Source organism: Watersipora subatra, chromosome 9, assembly GCF_963576615.1.
Source record: "Watersipora subatra chromosome 9, tzWatSuba1.1, whole genome shotgun sequence".
Taxonomy (NCBI): domain Eukaryota; kingdom Metazoa; phylum Bryozoa; class Gymnolaemata; order Cheilostomatida; family Watersiporidae; genus Watersipora; species Watersipora subatra.
The window spans coordinates 61450477-61468183 of record NC_088716.1 but is presented as its reverse complement, the minus strand read 5'-3'; the positions used below and the strand labels follow the sequence as shown (position 1 = coordinate 61468183).

At 36.8% G+C, this 17707-nt stretch overlaps 2 long non-coding RNA genes across 2 annotated transcripts; both read right to left on the bottom strand.

Moving 5' to 3' along the window:
• Positions 1 to 2792: 2792 nt before the first annotated feature.
• Positions 2793 to 3895, bottom strand: LOC137404466 (uncharacterized). Its single transcript, XR_010979688.1, has 2 exons — positions 3860 to 3895; positions 2793 to 3562 (listed from the first exon to the last, which is right to left on the bottom strand). It is a non-coding gene; the product is annotated as an uncharacterized lncRNA (long non-coding RNA).
• An 8-nt stretch (positions 3896 to 3903) lies between these two features.
• LOC137404465 (uncharacterized) lies at positions 3904 to 16675 on the bottom strand. The gene is made up of 3 exons (XR_010979687.1): positions 16520 to 16675; positions 9600 to 9690; positions 3904 to 4002 (listed from the first exon to the last, which is right to left on the bottom strand). It is a non-coding gene; the product is annotated as an uncharacterized lncRNA (long non-coding RNA).
• Between the last annotated feature and the right edge of the window lie 1032 nt (positions 16676 to 17707).

The following is a 17707-nucleotide window of genomic DNA, read 5'->3' as shown; positions in this document are numbered from 1 at the left end:
TGGTATGCTAGTTTTTAAGTCATAAACATAACAATAAGACCAAATTCTTAGTGAAATGTCATCAGAAGAGACCACAACACCCCAGGTATATCCTGAATTGCCCATAACATAATAGAACTTCAACTCAAAACAAGAAGTTCTCAACAATATCATAAGCTATCTATGCCGATTAAGGACACCAAGCTGAAAGCTGCTAGTGGAAAATAATAGGAAAATCATCATCATTTCGTCATTGGTTTTGAGTCAGCAGCCAAATCTGTACATGACATTACTCAATATCTTTTCAGCAACTACCCTTACATCAACTACTTCCTAACCTTCAAGATCAACCAGGATCACATTGAGATTCTGTTTTCCACAATACGATCTAAGGGTGGCTATAACAATAACCCGGATGTGCAGTGCTTTAGATCTGCACTTCGAGCACCATTCATAAAAGCAGATATCACACCAAGTTCCAATGTTAACTGTATTGATCTGGATGTGAGCAGGGCTAAAAAAACTGGCCAGCTCCTGCTACATTCTCTGGCTAGAAAGAAAAAGAAAGAAGAGACAAAAGCTGAGGAAGGTGAAGATGAGGAGTTCGGTGATGAGGATTTTTTTCTAACTCAAATGTGATGAGCGTATCAAGTTCTTGACCGATGTCGAAGTAGTGGGAAGTAGAAATAGTGATGACATAACCCTAATCTCAGTTAAAAACAGAGGAGGATTGGTGACCAGATTGATAGGCCGAATATGAATTGCTGCAGAAAAGTGCCTACGTTCACACATGGAGAGCTGTGGTATCACACAGAAAGCTTTTAAACAAGTAACATCACAGACAGTAACATATATGTCTTATTACATAACCTCCATCAAGGTTTTACATGTACAGTGCATGCCAACAGTCTACTCAAAACTATAGTAAATCGCTATACTAAAATCAGAAAACACTATGCCGCTTCAAAGCAGGAATCTAGTTCAACCAACCTTAGACAAAAACTATCTCGTCTAGTTATTTTCAGTCATGTCTAATGGGTGTTTAATACAGTGGTCCAGCGTAACTCCTTCCAAACCTCATTTGATTCATTAGTTTGTTATTAGTTTAATTTCTATTTGGTCACTCTTTGTATTATCAATAATATAAAAGCTTCTAAATCATTGGTATTATTCATTACCATGTGTGTAAGATTCTTGCCTTTCTCATCCAAAGTCATTACAGTCATACTTCGACTTACGAGCTTAATGCGTTCAGAGACTGAGCTCGTAGGTCAATTTACTCGCATGTTGGTGCAATTTATTTATATATAGAACAATTAAATATATATTGATAGGTTTTCATACTCTGAAAATGCAAATAAAACACTCAAAACAATATATTGTAACAGAAAGAACATGTTGGTTGTTGTCCTAACTTACCACATGCTTTCAAAAAGCAACAAATAAAAATAATGCAAGGAAATGTGATTAATTAAAATGTAAAATTAAATACATACAATAGCGGCTAACGCTAGCATTTGCCAGAGAGGGAGAGATAAGTTATCCTCCATTACAACAGTTGACTTTGATAAATTTAGATTTTATCCAAGTCTTAAAAGACAAAATTAAAAGCAAATTTAAAAGCAAACTTTCATCTTTAACTTAACGTAATTAAAATTTCTTCGGCGTTCATAGTTTTAAGTTTCTCGCTGGTTAGCTAATTTTTTTTTGTTTCGTTCTCACGACCAGCCGACCGTTTTAAGAGAAACCTATCTAAGGACGGTTGCCTTTGTCGCCCTTTCAACGTGTTGCGATCAGGACGAACACAGTTGTTGTCACCAAGGGTTAATGCACGACCGCTAGCCAACTTGTCCGAATGTCTATTTTTTATAGTCTTGATAGATAGCACCGGCCATTTTACGTAGCATCGTTTCAGTTACGCAGTCACCGGCCAATTGTTTGTCTTTTATCCAAAACCTGAGCAGTCTCTCCATCAGTGGTCGTGAAGATCGCTGCATCGTTTAGAAACTATGGTTAGTCCTTTTGCAGACTAAATGCCTTGAATATAATCCTTGTGTTTGATAATTGTGGATGTATTTCTGTCATATTGTTGAGCAAGCTCAATCACGCATACATCTTTTGCATATTTTTCAATAATTTTCCATTTAATATCAATTGTTATCATTCGCTTTTTCTTTGCATTATCTATCCTTTTACTGGCAAACTTTCGGTCTACGCACGGTACTTTTAATTCACATAATTCTGCACTGAAAATCGCGCACAAAAAACATGGTACAAAAGTATAATCTGAGCAGTTGAAAAATACAGAGTGATGCTGTTCTCATAAAACACCTCCGACATACTTCGCAACTGTCTCATGTGCTCGTATTTCAAACATGGCTCGTATTTTAGTGCTAAAACTTGCTCAAAAGCTGGCTTGTACCTCAAGTTTCTCGTACGTTAGGGCACTCGTAAGTTGAAGTATTACCGCAAATAAGTTTTACATATTTTCAATAAAATATGCAGTCTCAGATGCACAAACTATGGAAAAATTGAGCAGTTTTTAGTGCCAAGTCAATAGGAGTTAATAGATCAGCTGATTCGCTTTACACATCACCATGACGTTGCGTCATGCTAATTATAGGCCTCACTTGTTTTGATTATTCGCATATCTAGGGTTTACTATATCTATGGGCAATGCTTTGTTCACTTGCAGCTGGTCAGGCAAGTGAGTCATCATTGTTTACACTGAAAGAATCAAGAGACATTTTTGTTGCTACATGTAACTCGATATAACTACTAAAGCACGCAAGATATTTGTTTCAAATTTTAGATACAACGCTTATACACTATGTATTTCCTACCCTGCAAATTTATAAACATAAAGTTGAATATTTCATATAAAAAGTGCGAGTAAAAGTGTATATTGATGCACATGTATTCCAAAAGATATTGCAAAATTATCAATGTTGCCATATGCTATGGGCTAACATGTCAGATAGCTAGGTGTACAAACTGATTTCAAATGCATACACACTGGTACATCGTACGCTGATTGCAGTCTGCCATGAATATAAATGTTGGGTCTTGGGTGTTATGCAAACAGCATCAGCAAACTCGTAGAAAACAAGCGACAAATGGTACACTTTTCTAGACATACTGTGAAAGGCTACACATGACTAAAGACGACCAGTCGGCTGAGCCATGATCTGAGATTCCCTTGTTAGCTGCTACCTTTGTAGCCTCCTGATGAATTATAATCCTGAAATATCTGGAGGTGATATTTTAACTAACGTTGCGCTGTGCAGTGGAACGAGCATGGAAATCCCTGATGCAAATTGCTTTGTAAAACCGATGAAAGAGTTTTAGTGACCACCAGCTTGTGTATGTCTGCAGTGATTCCTTGTAAGTCGACACCCTGCCGTATGCTCAGTTCTGAGCCTAGACATATCTTTGTGATGACAGGATGAGGTGGAAACATACCACCTCTATCTTTTACACTGATTAGTATCGCATCATCCCCTGATGCGTAAACCTGGACAGGAGGCTATAAAGCTGGTGCAGTCATTGCAGTTGAGTTTTAAGCTCTGTACCTCATAACCTGCTAAATAAATACCATATGCTAATATTAGTATAAAAAGCATATGTATCAACCATAAAATAAATTTAACTACATATCGCTGATCTGCTGCAGTATTATTTCAAGCCACTCTGCTTTCTGTATATCTGCTTTATACACTAACAATAAGTGAAAGTAGCTAATACCAAAATACATTTATATACCCAAATTATGCACCACAATATGAGCAGCCATGCAGTTTAGCATATGCAGCAAGGCTGCAATGTGTGCCAGATATTTTGTTTTGTAGAAAACCTGGATATATTGGTCATATTTACCTACCGATGCACTCCACTATGTTCGAGCCAGACCTTGACAGTTTGATTTCCAGCTGTTCGCTTGATTCCAAATCATCATGGAAGTCATCGTCACCTTCTACATGACTCTTTCTTGGTTTAGATGAGAGAAGTAGGGGCAGGAGCCATCTGTGTCATTAAAATCAAGTTTTAATTGCATAACACAATTGCAAAGAATGCTATTTTTAATAAATTTCGGTAGGTCTCGGGATCTTTTCATGAGTGACATCGGAATACTGTGCCAAAATTTATCCAAAGTTTCCAAACCAGCCATTGTACCTACCACTTAGATTTAATAGCAATTAATTTTAAAAATATTATTAAATTCACATAAAAGCTTTGCATCCATAAAGCTGGTTGCCGTATGACATTAAATAATACTCAGCATTTAGGTGACTGAATGGCATGTAGTAGAGTCGCAAGTGGTGATAAGTGAGCATGCTAGTCACAGTAAATGTAATAAACATGGGCTAGTTAAGTTGAATCAAAAAACACTAGAAACAGTATTGCTGTTTTTCTAGCAAAAAAGCCATTTTAAAGCTGATCCAAAAAATAGGTGCGAGCTTAGCAACAAGGGTAGTTACCATTTTTAGAACACATTCTCCTATTCTGTAATATATTTGATTGTTAATGTGTTTGCTTGCAGATTTCGATGCCATCTACCAAGTCCAGCATACTAATAAGTTAAGACGAAGAATCATAGTGCTATACTTTTAAAATTATAAAATAAAATACATTTGTCTACCTTTGGGTTGTTATGTATAGAGTTCCATTATAACATGTTTTATAGAGAAAACAAATAAAGCAATTGAGGATTTCAGGCCTATGCCAACAATAATAAGTCTGACAAAGATACTAATGCTCAGCAAACCAAGCCAATCAATGATTAACCAGATTTTTGAGAATACAATAGAAACACTCATGAAGAGATCTGCCATCTTACAATATTCAGTTATGAGATACACAGTTTTACAAGCAACTTGTGTGGAGTATAGTATGGAAGTTAGTGATGTACTTGCGGTTATTATACAATGTATATAGTTAAAATCAATACACTCAGATTTTCAACAGTTTTGCTGGAAACAATTTGCTGTTAGAAAGTTGCTGGCAGCAAAATCACAAACTACTATCTACAACCAGCACAAACATGCTGCTTCAGTAATGAACTTGTCAATTGAATAGTTGACTGATGACATAGAAATTGTAATGACCCTCTGTTTAAAGGATTATTAACTATAAGTGCTGGATTGGTGGTTCAAGTAGTGGGTTTATGATTTGCGAATTTATAAAGGACTGTATTTTAGGTGTAGATTTAATGTCAAGAATTAGACTGGTTTGTTTTAGTTAAAAAACTTTAAAACAGAATATATTTATTAAAAATTCAAACTTTCAATTGCAAAAACATAAAATATATGAAGGCTAATCAAGTCAATGGCCGATGCTCATTGCGCAAGTCTAAAAATATAAAGAGTGATACAAGAGCAGAGTGATATGTAGAGCGTGAGTAAAATATGGAGTTCGAATTGTTTCTGATCTACACAGGCTTATATATGTTTGCCTAATCAGTCAGGCAATCGTCACATCCGTAGATCACAGACGATTGGGCGCTGCAAAGCTTCCTAGGCAGTAAGCGAGTAAGTACAAGGAAGCAGATAACATTTATGCTAAGCAGTAAAATAGCAGGTACTAGGAAGTTGGAATAATAAATCTGCGTGTCAGGCTAGCAAGTAGCCTGGGCATGGCTCTCGTGGGGATTGGGAGAGAGAGCCTGGGACACATCGCAACACGCGGGGAAGACAACTCTAAAAGCCGACTTCTGAAGTCGCTAATATCACAATCATTATTTCCGAAGGAGTATCATGTGACGGTCTTATTTATGATCTACGCGAGTATTATCTATTATTTTCAATCTGAATTGGCAGCAAACAAACGCTGGTTAGTAAGTATGAAATGTTGGTTGCATAATAAATCAATAACGACAGTTTTATTATTTCATATGTTCAATTCATTATGTTTTGATTTAATTATAATAAAAATTTGAATCAATTGAATAAAAAAAATTCACAATAACAATACAAACATAGCAAACGAATAGCAATAGAACAACAAAAATGAATTGCACGCTGCTAGTAAAGAAAAGTTTATCTGGTAAAAAGTAATCTCAGTTTTATTTTACTCACGAGTATTATTACTCGCGACAGTTATTATGAACAACTCGGACCTACCACTGCAAAACGGTGCCATCTGAAAGCAAATACTCTTCCCGAAGCCAGTAGGAAGAACTACAAATTGGTCAAAACCTGCGATAATATGTTGTAAAGCTTGAGACTGTTCTGGTCTCAGTGTGACTATGCCTAGCTTTGATAGTAATTTTTGAATGGCTCCATTTTTATCAGTATAGGAAATGAAACTGCTAACGTGAAAACGCAAGAGAATAGTAGCCTATGGTTCCTATCGTTTTATTATCAAACGAGGTATTTCGTAACCACCCAGCCTATCAAAAAAATAGCGCTTTTTACTAGATCAAGTCACGTTACCGTGACAATAGGCTTTTAAACGCGCCACATCTAATAGTAGAGCAGGAACATAAACTCATCTTTCAGTCTTTTCCTTCAGAGGGTGGGCTACTCAAACAAAGATGTTTCATAGTCAGAAATTTATGCTGATTTCAATTATAATGTTTCTACACCTATGTGTTTGCACATCTTCGAGCTAGAGGGCACTTTTGAAATGGGAGGGGGCAACTCCAAGTTTGCTTGGAAAACCTTACATATCAGACAAAGAAAACTATTTTATAATATCGAAAATTAATAAATGATTTTATTTGAGATTTGGTGAGTCAACTCTCAGTATTTTTAATCCCTGCCAAGGATGCAGCAAGACTGCTTGTTTCACTGTCTTAAACAGTCTGTGAATGAAACCCTAGTCAGAGTGACTAAACTTCAATATGCGACAGCCAAACATTATTCAAGCAGATAGTTGATATTGGAAGAGAGGAGCATTCTATGTGAAATTGCTCAAAAAGTGCTAAGCATTGAGAACTTTGATGAGAGTTCAAACTTGTTATGTCATTATTCCTGTTATAAAAACTATTGTAACAAACTTGTTATGGATAGAGCTGAGAAAAGACATGAGAAGAAACAGAAAGAATGTGATACATCAGAAGAGGTGAAACTAGATATTTATAACTTTACAAAATCATGATGATTATTCCATGATGATGGTACGTTGGTGGGAGAAAAAGAAAAAATTTTCATTTTTGTCGGCACTTTTTGGGAGCAGCAAAACTAACACTTTGCAGTTTACATGAAGTGTTATAGCCTACAATTTGAACATAAATGTATAGATAAATTACACGTATGATACTTCCTTGGTTTTTTGCATATGACCACACAAACTACGCTCGATATGACATGCTGTATTATGCAGAGATGACTAATCTGAAAGTATAGCATAGCAAGGTGTATGAGGCTCTTATGAAGAAGGGGTATTTTACTTATCAATCATGACATCACTGTCCATTCAGCTCTATCGATTGTGATCAATCTATTGAGCAAACAGTTAGAATAGACTCAAGTCTCACGGTGGAATCATAGGGTTTACCAGGAAGTCATTGGCCTCTCAGCGCTGGACTCTATCTCACTCGGAACAAAGAGCTGTACATACAGACATGAGGAAGATGCTAGTGCTTGTTGATTCGGATACAGCAAGTTATGCGATGCATGCGTGAAAAGGTATGGAAGGCTTATGAGGAAATGAGGGAAGTCATGAAATACTCATAACAGCAAGAATCCGTTTGCGTTTCAAACCACCAAGCTAGTACATATTACCAGTGGTGCAAAAGCCTCCATTGAAGTGAAGCAGAATCTTGAAATAGCAAATGTGATAGGAGAAAAAGAGCTTTCAGAATTGTTACAGAAGATGTTAAGCACCCAAAAAATGATTTCAATGCATCCATCAAATTAAACAAGCTCAAAACCTTCACCACATTACCATCAGCTAAGAAGAAATCAAAAGAAAAAGTCCTAGAGTGATTGTACAGACTGTTTGAGAATTTGTTAGTGATCAGCCAACAGCGTAACATGGATTTGAGAAAAGTGTTATTATTTTCTTTTGGCGACACCAGCTGGTCCCTGGCTAACTCTGATGGCTCTATATTGAAGACTGCTAAATCGGCTCTGATGGCTGCTGATGGGTGCCAGGACACAGATGTTTTTCTAAACTGTCTATCTCTAGCGGATGAGCTACCATCACAGAAGCTCATTTACTGCTGTAGTAAGGAGCAGTTGAGATATGTAAACATAGGTTGTCTGTCTACCGTCCTCACACCCGAACCGATGCAAAGCACTGGTCGGGCTCCATGCTCTAAGTGGATGCGACAGTGTAAGCGCATTCTATTCAAAAGAAAAGATAACTTTCTTCAAGCTTCAAAAGAGCAATCCTGAATTCTGTAACACAATGCAATCATTAGGAACAGATTTTGAAGTTGATGGTGCAATAAGAGAATCTATTGAGACATTCATATGCAGATTATATGGTGAAGAGACAAATTCCATCAATGAAGCACTGTATAAGATCTTCTGCTGACCGTCTCGCACATCACAATCAAACTTACCACCCACACTAGCTGAGTTAAACCTCGATATATCTAGGGCTGCCTATCAGGCCGCAATATTGAGAAGAGTCATACAAATCATCATCAATGCCCCATCCCCCAGCAACATGGATGGTTTATGGAAGGTAGAGAGCTTAAAGCTAGATGGACGACACAACAACCAGCACCTCCTGATGTGCTCATAACATGTTTTGTCGATGCAAAACTGGGTGCCAGTCTCGTCGCTGTCAGTGCAACAATACAGATCTCAAATGTAAAAACATGTGCAGACGCAACTGCTGTAGCAACAGAAATAAAGAGAATGGAGATGGAAGTAGTGGTGCAGAGAACTTGGATGACTGTGAATTAGAAGGTTAGTATTTGAGTGGTACTGTAGGCCTAACAAGAGGTGTGCTTCATGTTTGATTAGAATACGTATGTATCATACCGTCTGAAAGACTGACTCATTGCAATTTTACTTGCATAATAAAGTATACGGCTCAACATAATAAGCATTAATGATGAATATATGTATACTAAAATATTATATATACATGTACATGCTTTGAGTCTTTAAAAATACTTTTCACTTTTTTTGCAGATCTTAAATGATATCGGAGTTGCGGAATAACAAGGACAAACTTTAAAGCTGCCACAATATCAACCAACCAAACTGAGGACACATAATATTATATAATACAAATATAATATTATTCTAATATTTACAGAATAAATATTTTAGTATTATCAGAATTGATTCCAACTTAGGTTACTGCTAAGTATTTAGTATTTATATTCCATTTTCATTATCACATTGTTGGTAGAAGCACATATAACATTACAGACATTTATTTAATTAAAATAATATATTAATTATATTGCTCAAAAATGAACAATCTGAGAAGTGTAGAAACCAGATATTTGAAATCAGCTCGAAATTCTGATCTAGATGCCACTCTTATTACATAGCCCACCTTCAAAAGGAATAAATCACTATTTTTGACAGCTTTTTGATGCCCTCCTGCTCTACTATAATACATCGTGAGATACGAATCTAACGACACGCTTCCATTAGTATCAGTCTGAGCGTCATATGTAACATATGTCGCTCGTTTTGCAGAAGTTATCTTACCTTTTTTTCGCTATGTGTCCCAGGCTCTCTCTCCATATCCACCACGAGAGCCATGCCCAGGCTAGCTAGCAAGAGTCCAGAAAGCTGTTTCCTAATCACATCAGAAATGGTTAAATAAAAGGGGATGAGTGGTTATGTAAGATGTGTATAATACTCTTAAGACAGGATGCGTAAATACTAATATAGAAGTTGAATAACAACGTGATGAGTTCCTTTGTTTCACAATGACAGGTATTCATGGGGTGTGTAACTAAAGATTACAAATGCTGGTCGCTTCACAAAATGGCACCACAATGCACGATTATATTAGCTCAAAATTCAAAGGCAGACACTACCACTGAAGCTGCAATAAATTAGAACTGGAAACAATTGCCAAAAATGAACGAAAGTCAGATATATGCTTCTACTGAGAATACCCTCTAGAGAAGAAAAAAAAAACATCAGTTTCTATTAAGCCCCTACAACAAACTAATAAGCATTAAACCTGACACCACTGCCCTACTAGAGCAGATACACGATGTGACCAACCAACAATATTCGTTATAATAGCTTTTGCATAACATAAGTTTCCTCCTAAAAGCAGAAAGCTAAATCTAACAGACTAAAGCTGCGGTCACAGCAGCCGATTTTGGGTCAATTCTCTGACCACTTTTTCTACTGACCGAGAATCGTATCGTGTGAACAGCGCAAACAAGCCTGATACCGATATAGTCCAAAGAGAAAATTTTTTTTCAAAGCCGATATTCTATTTGAGTAGCCAATGACATCTTTTTTACTGTGAGTCATAGTGTCATTAAAGCCTGGTTTCCATATGACAGCACAATGATCGTGCGCAGCCCAGTGATCGTGCACAATGCATTTCATGGGCCGCGATGCGGTGTTTCCATATCGCGCGTAGGCACCACGCTTGCATTGGACAGAGTGGATAATTTCCTTACTTTTTCGTAGGAGAGACGGATTTCTTCGGAAAACAGCCCTCCGTTTGAATTATGGGATGGGTTGACAAGGTCTAGCGGTGTATTGTGGGATACATAATCGTGAGCACCCATCGCAAGGACCCATTCTGTTGGATCCTTGCGATTAGCGTACGCACGTCGCGCTATCGTCGTGTGTTGAAGTTTCCATATCACAGCTGGCCTACGCACGCAGGACGTCGCGGCCTTGTGCTGTCATATGGAAACCAGGCTTTAATATGAACACCATATTTGTCTTCACACCTGTGTATGCTATTGTCATAGCTTCACTCATGAGTAACAGCAACCCGGAAAACTGCTGTTATTATAATAGTTGAAGCACATTATGTTAGCAAAAGATCGTCCTCCTTATGGTTATCCATTATTAGCGATGAGCAGTGCAAAATAATCGGGCAGCTTGCTAAAAAAGTTCACTAAAAACATTGTAGGAAACAGTCAGCAAAATTCAAGGAGTGACTCACTAAAATATATCAGCTAAAGTTATCTGACCCTGCAAATAAAAGACGGACAAAATCACCCACTCTCAGATCAAACTTGGCCTCTGCACAATGGCTGATCTGAACGCAGCTTAATACTAAAGCCTGGTTCACATATCGATTGCGAAACTCTGGCGGTAACTTGCGCAGCAAAACCCTTGCGGCACTAGGCTCGGTGGCATATGTTCATATATAAGCTACATCGCTAAACATAATCGAGGAATCACATAAAATGTTCGCTCGCCATGCCGTTTCTATAATGGTGACCTTCACCTGTACGAGCATTACATGAAGGTTTTGCCTGCGGCCTTTTGCGACATTTGAACAGCCCTAAACTATTGCGAGGCCGTCTGCAACTATCGGCGGTCCTTGGCTGTACCCGGCGCATAGGTTCCCATTTCACCGCTAATAGCATGCGGTGCTGTCGCCAGTACTTTGTGACGTGTATGGGAACAGGCGAGTGACCAGAGCACACATACATACACACAAACAAACTGCTTATGAATCATTCAATAAACTAGTGGACAACCAAAGCGACACAAATGATTGTCCATACTGGTTAGGTTATTAAACTATTGAGGCACTCTGCTTGCGCAAACTCTAGTGCGTTCTATACAAGAGGTCAGAGGCTTTTCTGCTCCTTCCAACCTCGGACAAACAGCACAAATAAGCCTAATTGCCAAAGAAATAAGTATAACATCATAATTCATGTAGTAATTGGACAAGCACTGATCATTTTTAGTACCAAAGATGGCTGTGATTCTTTGTAAAGTGCTTAACCTCATCCTATTCTGATATTCGATATTCTAGAGCACTTGCACAATTTAATTGAAAAAATAAAATAAAAATCATGACTAGGCTGAATTATTAATAACAGTGACTATATACATGTAGAAACGTGTGTATACAAAGGTTACTGCTGCAGCAGAAGCTACTTTGAAAAACTATTGAAAAAGTTTTTATGGACGATACCAGTACAAATGTATAGCAATGAAGCGCACCACGGTTCTTTGTAGATTTAGCGATTGCTTTATAAGAAACCGAAAATATGAGTGTAGCAGGACATTTGAAATTGAAACGTCACATTAAAAGATAGGTAATGGATTTTAAAATGACTTTATAAAAATGAAACAAATGGTAATATTAGTTAATAGTAAAAATTACATATACATTTAGTTAGTAACCTACAATCGCAATACGGATACTGAAAAAAAGATGGCCGAAAATCACAATCTTGTGGTTAGTTATGCGTATTTGCAAACTTGCGATTACAATCTTCGCAAGTTTAAATCCTCTGCGAAGCGAATTTTTTATTACTAAAACTATCCGTATACAACTGGACCGACCGACAAACGCTCACATTTATATATAGATTGAATGTCATCCGCTGCTAACAGTATTGCATGGTAACATATTGCCACAATTTATTTTACCATTGCTTTAACTTATTGAATAATTATATTAATTACACTAACTATCATGGTTGTTTTACTTTAATTTTGGTCAGCTGCCAATGACATCTTCGATAACAGAACGACTTTGGAGATACCTCTGCAAAAAGCTATGTAATATTGTATAGCCCTTCAGACCTCTATAGAACCTCTCAGCTATGTATGCATGTATGGACCACGTGATGTAATGGAAGGTGCACCAGTAATAGATTCGCTTACTTGAAACACAGCCTTTTAGTAATGTTGCAAAGGTGACACGCTAAAGCCGTGGTCACGCGATGACCGAACTGACTTAGGTTTGGAGGTTAGTTTACTTTGGGTCGGCTAAGCCACATGTCACATGGCATCCGAAGTCAGTTCGCCTCCTAGATACCATACGCATGGAGACAGGACACTGTTTCATTGGTAGTTTTTATGTATTTAAACTAAATATTTCTATTGTAAACAAAAAACTTTGAGGAACAATTATTAATTATTATTACACAGCAGACTTATCAGAAGATCGTTCAGCTGCTCAGAATAAATCACTCGATAGAAAAATTTTGCCAAACCTTCCATCAACAAAATTATACTTTTTGTTAATATATGAATGTTTTTCTATGCTGAGTACATAACAAACAAAAACAGTCTTCATCATAGTACTGTGGTTTTACATAAACAAAACAGGCAACGATTATTCATCAGGATGAGTATGACACATTACTTATATTCTACAGGAAATAAAACCACAACCATTCTTTAACATTTATGCAAAACTCAAGCACAACATCTTACATTCATGCAACACAATCACAAGTCCGGGAGAGCCTTGTCATAAATTGTTTGATGTTGTTTATTTAACCAAATAAAAAGATCGTCCCATTTCTATTTACCTTTGCTCACACGCACGTAAATAGAAATGTGACGAGTGCTCGGTAGAATTTTAACCAGCCAATAAACGCAAGGGTTCGACCACAAAATTTCGAGCAGGATCGAAATGGTTCGTTTCAGCCAGAAATGTCTTCGGCTGAACAGTTTACAACTGACAGCGACATTGTTTTGTGTCGTTTAGTTCGTTTCGGCTCTCACGTGACCACTGACCACCCTTAAAGAGTATTGATGAGTAAGAAATTTGTAAGCTGCGAGTCTAAGATACACCGGTAACTGCTCAGTTGAGCGATAATCCCATTGAAATACAATTCTTGGATAATACTGTGATAGTGTGGCATCATGCGGATCGATCACCCATAGACTCCCCTTCAATCTATTGCATGTGTGTTTCTATTAATAAGACAAAACTGTCACCATAGAGCTATAAGCTGGGCTGACTAATACTTTTTAACGAATGCCATAGCTGTTTAGTAGTTAAAAGTTACCGGAGAAGTGGAATTGTCTGCTCCAAGGAGAGATAGCTTTATTGTTGCAACAGTATGTGTAGACGTGAACAGAGCCGTATAGCACACATGTGAGCTCTACGACTCTGAGAGTGAATTTTAAAAAGCTGAAGTTTTTGTTGTTGATGAAAAGCAGCTTAGCCTCCAAAGCTTTAGTTTTAGTCTTAATGGTTGACTTGCGACAAAATTCACATTACAGTTATTTGGTATCAAAAGATTCACCATGTCTTACATTGTTGTGTTGTAGGTGCCAAATATGTGGAAATGTGATTACAAGCTCTTGAAAGCTCAAAAACGAAAAGCCGCCGTAAATTGGAATCTGTTTATTTCTCTGACGTAGTTCTGACAGTTTGGTTATTGTCTTGTTACGTGATGTTCTCATGTGAATTGAAAGGCCAATAAAAAGCTCCATATAAAACTTATCGTAGCACTAGTTTATGACAAACACTTCGGGTTTTACCGAAGACCCCATATCAAATATAGATGCGCGCTACTTTCAATTTTGTTTTGGCTTGATCTAATCGTCAAGTCGTAATCTGATCATGTGACCCAATACTTCGCAAATAATTTTTGCAGCAATTTTCGAATATCACATGTGACCAACAGGCTCGTCATGATTATCAGACAATGATATGTACGCCTTCGAACTAAGGATAGAAAGTTTAACGACCTTTTACGGTAAGTTATAATATATCAGAGCTAAAAGTGACTGCATTACAATGACGATAAAATAGACGCGTAAGAACAATAGACCTGGTTTTATTGAACGTGTGAAATATATTTGTGAAAATATTTCGACGAATGAGGTTGCATGAAAGTGTAAACAGAAACCATCCTGTAACAACTACGTCCCATTTGAGCCGCTTTGGAAAGAGAATTCAAACTACGGCGGTCTCATGTGGCTGCGATTAACTGTTGGTTTTTATAGCTTTTAAAAGCTTTTAATCACATTCCCATATAATTTGCACCTACAACACAACAGAATAAGACACGGTGAATCTTTTGATATCAAATAACTGTAATGTGAATTTTGTTGCAAGTCAACCTTTAACAATAGGTCATATATAACAATCTTATTTTTTGTTCATGAAATGACGAGAACACCTATTGTAGGTTTTCGTAAACAGTGTTAAATAATACAGTGTGATATTCACTGTTCTTTTGAAACCTTTGGCCCAGTTTTTGTTGTTGCTTGTCACAGTAGATATTACAAATAATTAACAAAACAATGAAGTGTTCAGTTATTGTTATTAGCTTGCTTATATGACATTGTCAATTTACTAAACAAATCTTCCTTTTGCAATTACAAAATAGTTTGCGCCCATCTGGGGCATTGGTCAGTAATGACACAAGAAACAACCATCGTAACCGAGCCTGTCAACTTGCAGAAAATTCTCACATAGATGATTTATACAGCTTAAAGGCAATTACGCGGCTATATCAAACAGTCAGTTCACATACCCGTTGAAATGATTGTTGTATTGTCAGATTTGCTCTTTACAAAATAAGAAAAAGGGGGATGCACCTTCAAAAAAATTTCCAAACCTTTATGCAATCTTGTTGTTGAATTTAACTCGAAGAGAGATTATCTCATTTATATCAAATTGTAAAAATTACAATTAGATAAATTAAAGAAATTAAAAATTACAGTTACTACATGGTCATGTCATAATAATTAGTCTACATGTATTTGCTAGAATAGACCATGGATCCGCATAAAGTTACACTTGGCAATGCTTAAATAATTTTGGCAAAGATAAATTTTCTTAGAATTGTGTAACATATTAGCAGACAAATCACTGAAAATTATGTTTTTTGCAAGGAATGTTAGAAGTGAAAAGGTTGCTTTGCTTGTTGTCTGATGGATTATTTTTGGACTCAACAAAGTTTCATGCTGTAAATAAAAAATGATTATTGAGTCTTGACTGACAACTTGCAACTTCGTTTTTCTTTTCAGTCAGTACAATAAATAGTTTTGTAACATAAACATGATGTACTGCTCACCAAAAAATCACCTCAAAATCTCTTTCTCATAAAAGAGTCTTCAACTTATTCACTACGTAATTCATTTTAGGTTGAACATAATTAATTTGTGTCAACAAAAGCCATTCAAACAGCTGCTCACAAAATGGGTCAGGCCAAACAAGGCAAGTCTTCGTCAGATGCGATGAAATTCGTATGCTCTCTACGAGCGCGTTTCAGAGCTTTTGTGCTTATAGATGTTGGGAATCATCCGCAGTTAACGTTTCACATGAAATGAATTCAAATGCTATATATATATAATACTTATAAGAATCCTTTACTGTCAGTTTCACATGAGCACACACTACAATGGTCTCCATACTAAGCATTTGAACCAAGAAAATTTGAATCCATTCACTTGTAGCTACAAAAAGAGAACCAAACCACATAATATAAAAAAGCTCCAGTGAGGGGCTTCCGTCTGATTTAAATTGTCTGTAAGCCCCACAGAGGGGCTTATAGTAGTGCATGAGTTAAATCGGTCACCACAAGGCAAATATGGTATTCATTATTCGATATCAAGTTGATTTCAACCCTTCGGGCACCATTTTCGCAGGTCTGCGAGTGTGCAGTGGCTTTGTGTAAGGCAGTTTTGTAACTGATCAACAATTTGAGGTTTCTTACCAAATAGCGTCAAATCACGTCCATTAGTAGTGAATAAATCACTCGGCGATATTTATTCAGAACTCTTTTAGCAGTTTTAACACAACATCATGAGTATAGGCAGCGGTAATCACATCGGTAGTTTCAGAAAAAATCACCAACTTGTCGGAATCTCCAACAGGTATTCGGCGTTAAAGGTTGACTTGCAACAAAATTCACATTACAGTTATTTGGTATCAAAAGATTCGCCATGTCTTACTCTATTGTGTTGTAAGTGCCAAATATGTGGGAATGTGATTACAAGCTCTTAAAAGCTCAAAAACGAACAGAAAATCGCAGCCACACGAGACCGCCCTAGTTTGGATTCGTTTTCCAAAACGGCTAAAATGTGACGTATGTGTGCTAAAACGGCTAAAATGTGTGCGAGATAGTTTATGTTTACACTTTCATGCATCCTTATTCGTCGAACTATTTTCACAAATATACTTCACGCTTGCGATAAAAACCATGTCTATTGTTCTTACGCGTCTATTTTATCGGCATCGTAATGCTGCAACTTTGAGCACTGATATCTCAAAACATAGCATAAAAATATGTTTAATTTTTTATGCTTAGCTTGAACGATTGCATATCATTCTCTGATAAAAATGATGAGCTTTTTGGTCCGCTATGATGGTTGAAAAATGCTGTAGAAATTTTTCGCGCCATATAGCGGGAATTGTAAGTCACATGATCAGATAATGTTAGTTTCAGTTCAAGTTTGATCGATCGCAAATGGCAAACACGCTATCTCATATTAAACTTGTTTATTTCAATTCGTCATAATGTCTAACGCGCCACATAGTGTTTGTGCAGCTGCCAAACTGAGAAGCACCTTTTTTTTGGCCAAGAGCTGAGAAAAGACTAGACCTTCACCGGACGTGGAGCAACTGGGTGAAGCTGGATGTGACAAACTTTATTTATTCGTCTGCTTACTCTTACCTTTGTTTTCGCCAGTTCAAAGACGACATGTTTTCTAACCTGTTTGCATACTCCACATATCACCAAAGCACGTGAGTAATTTATTTTATGAACTACTTGTATTAGTAGTTGTAACTCGGGTTATTATCTAGTATTCTCCTAATAGTACTGTATTAATCTATATTTAATATAACAATATTAATGTCATTTAATTGTAATATTATATTATTAGTATTTTATCTTTTTAAT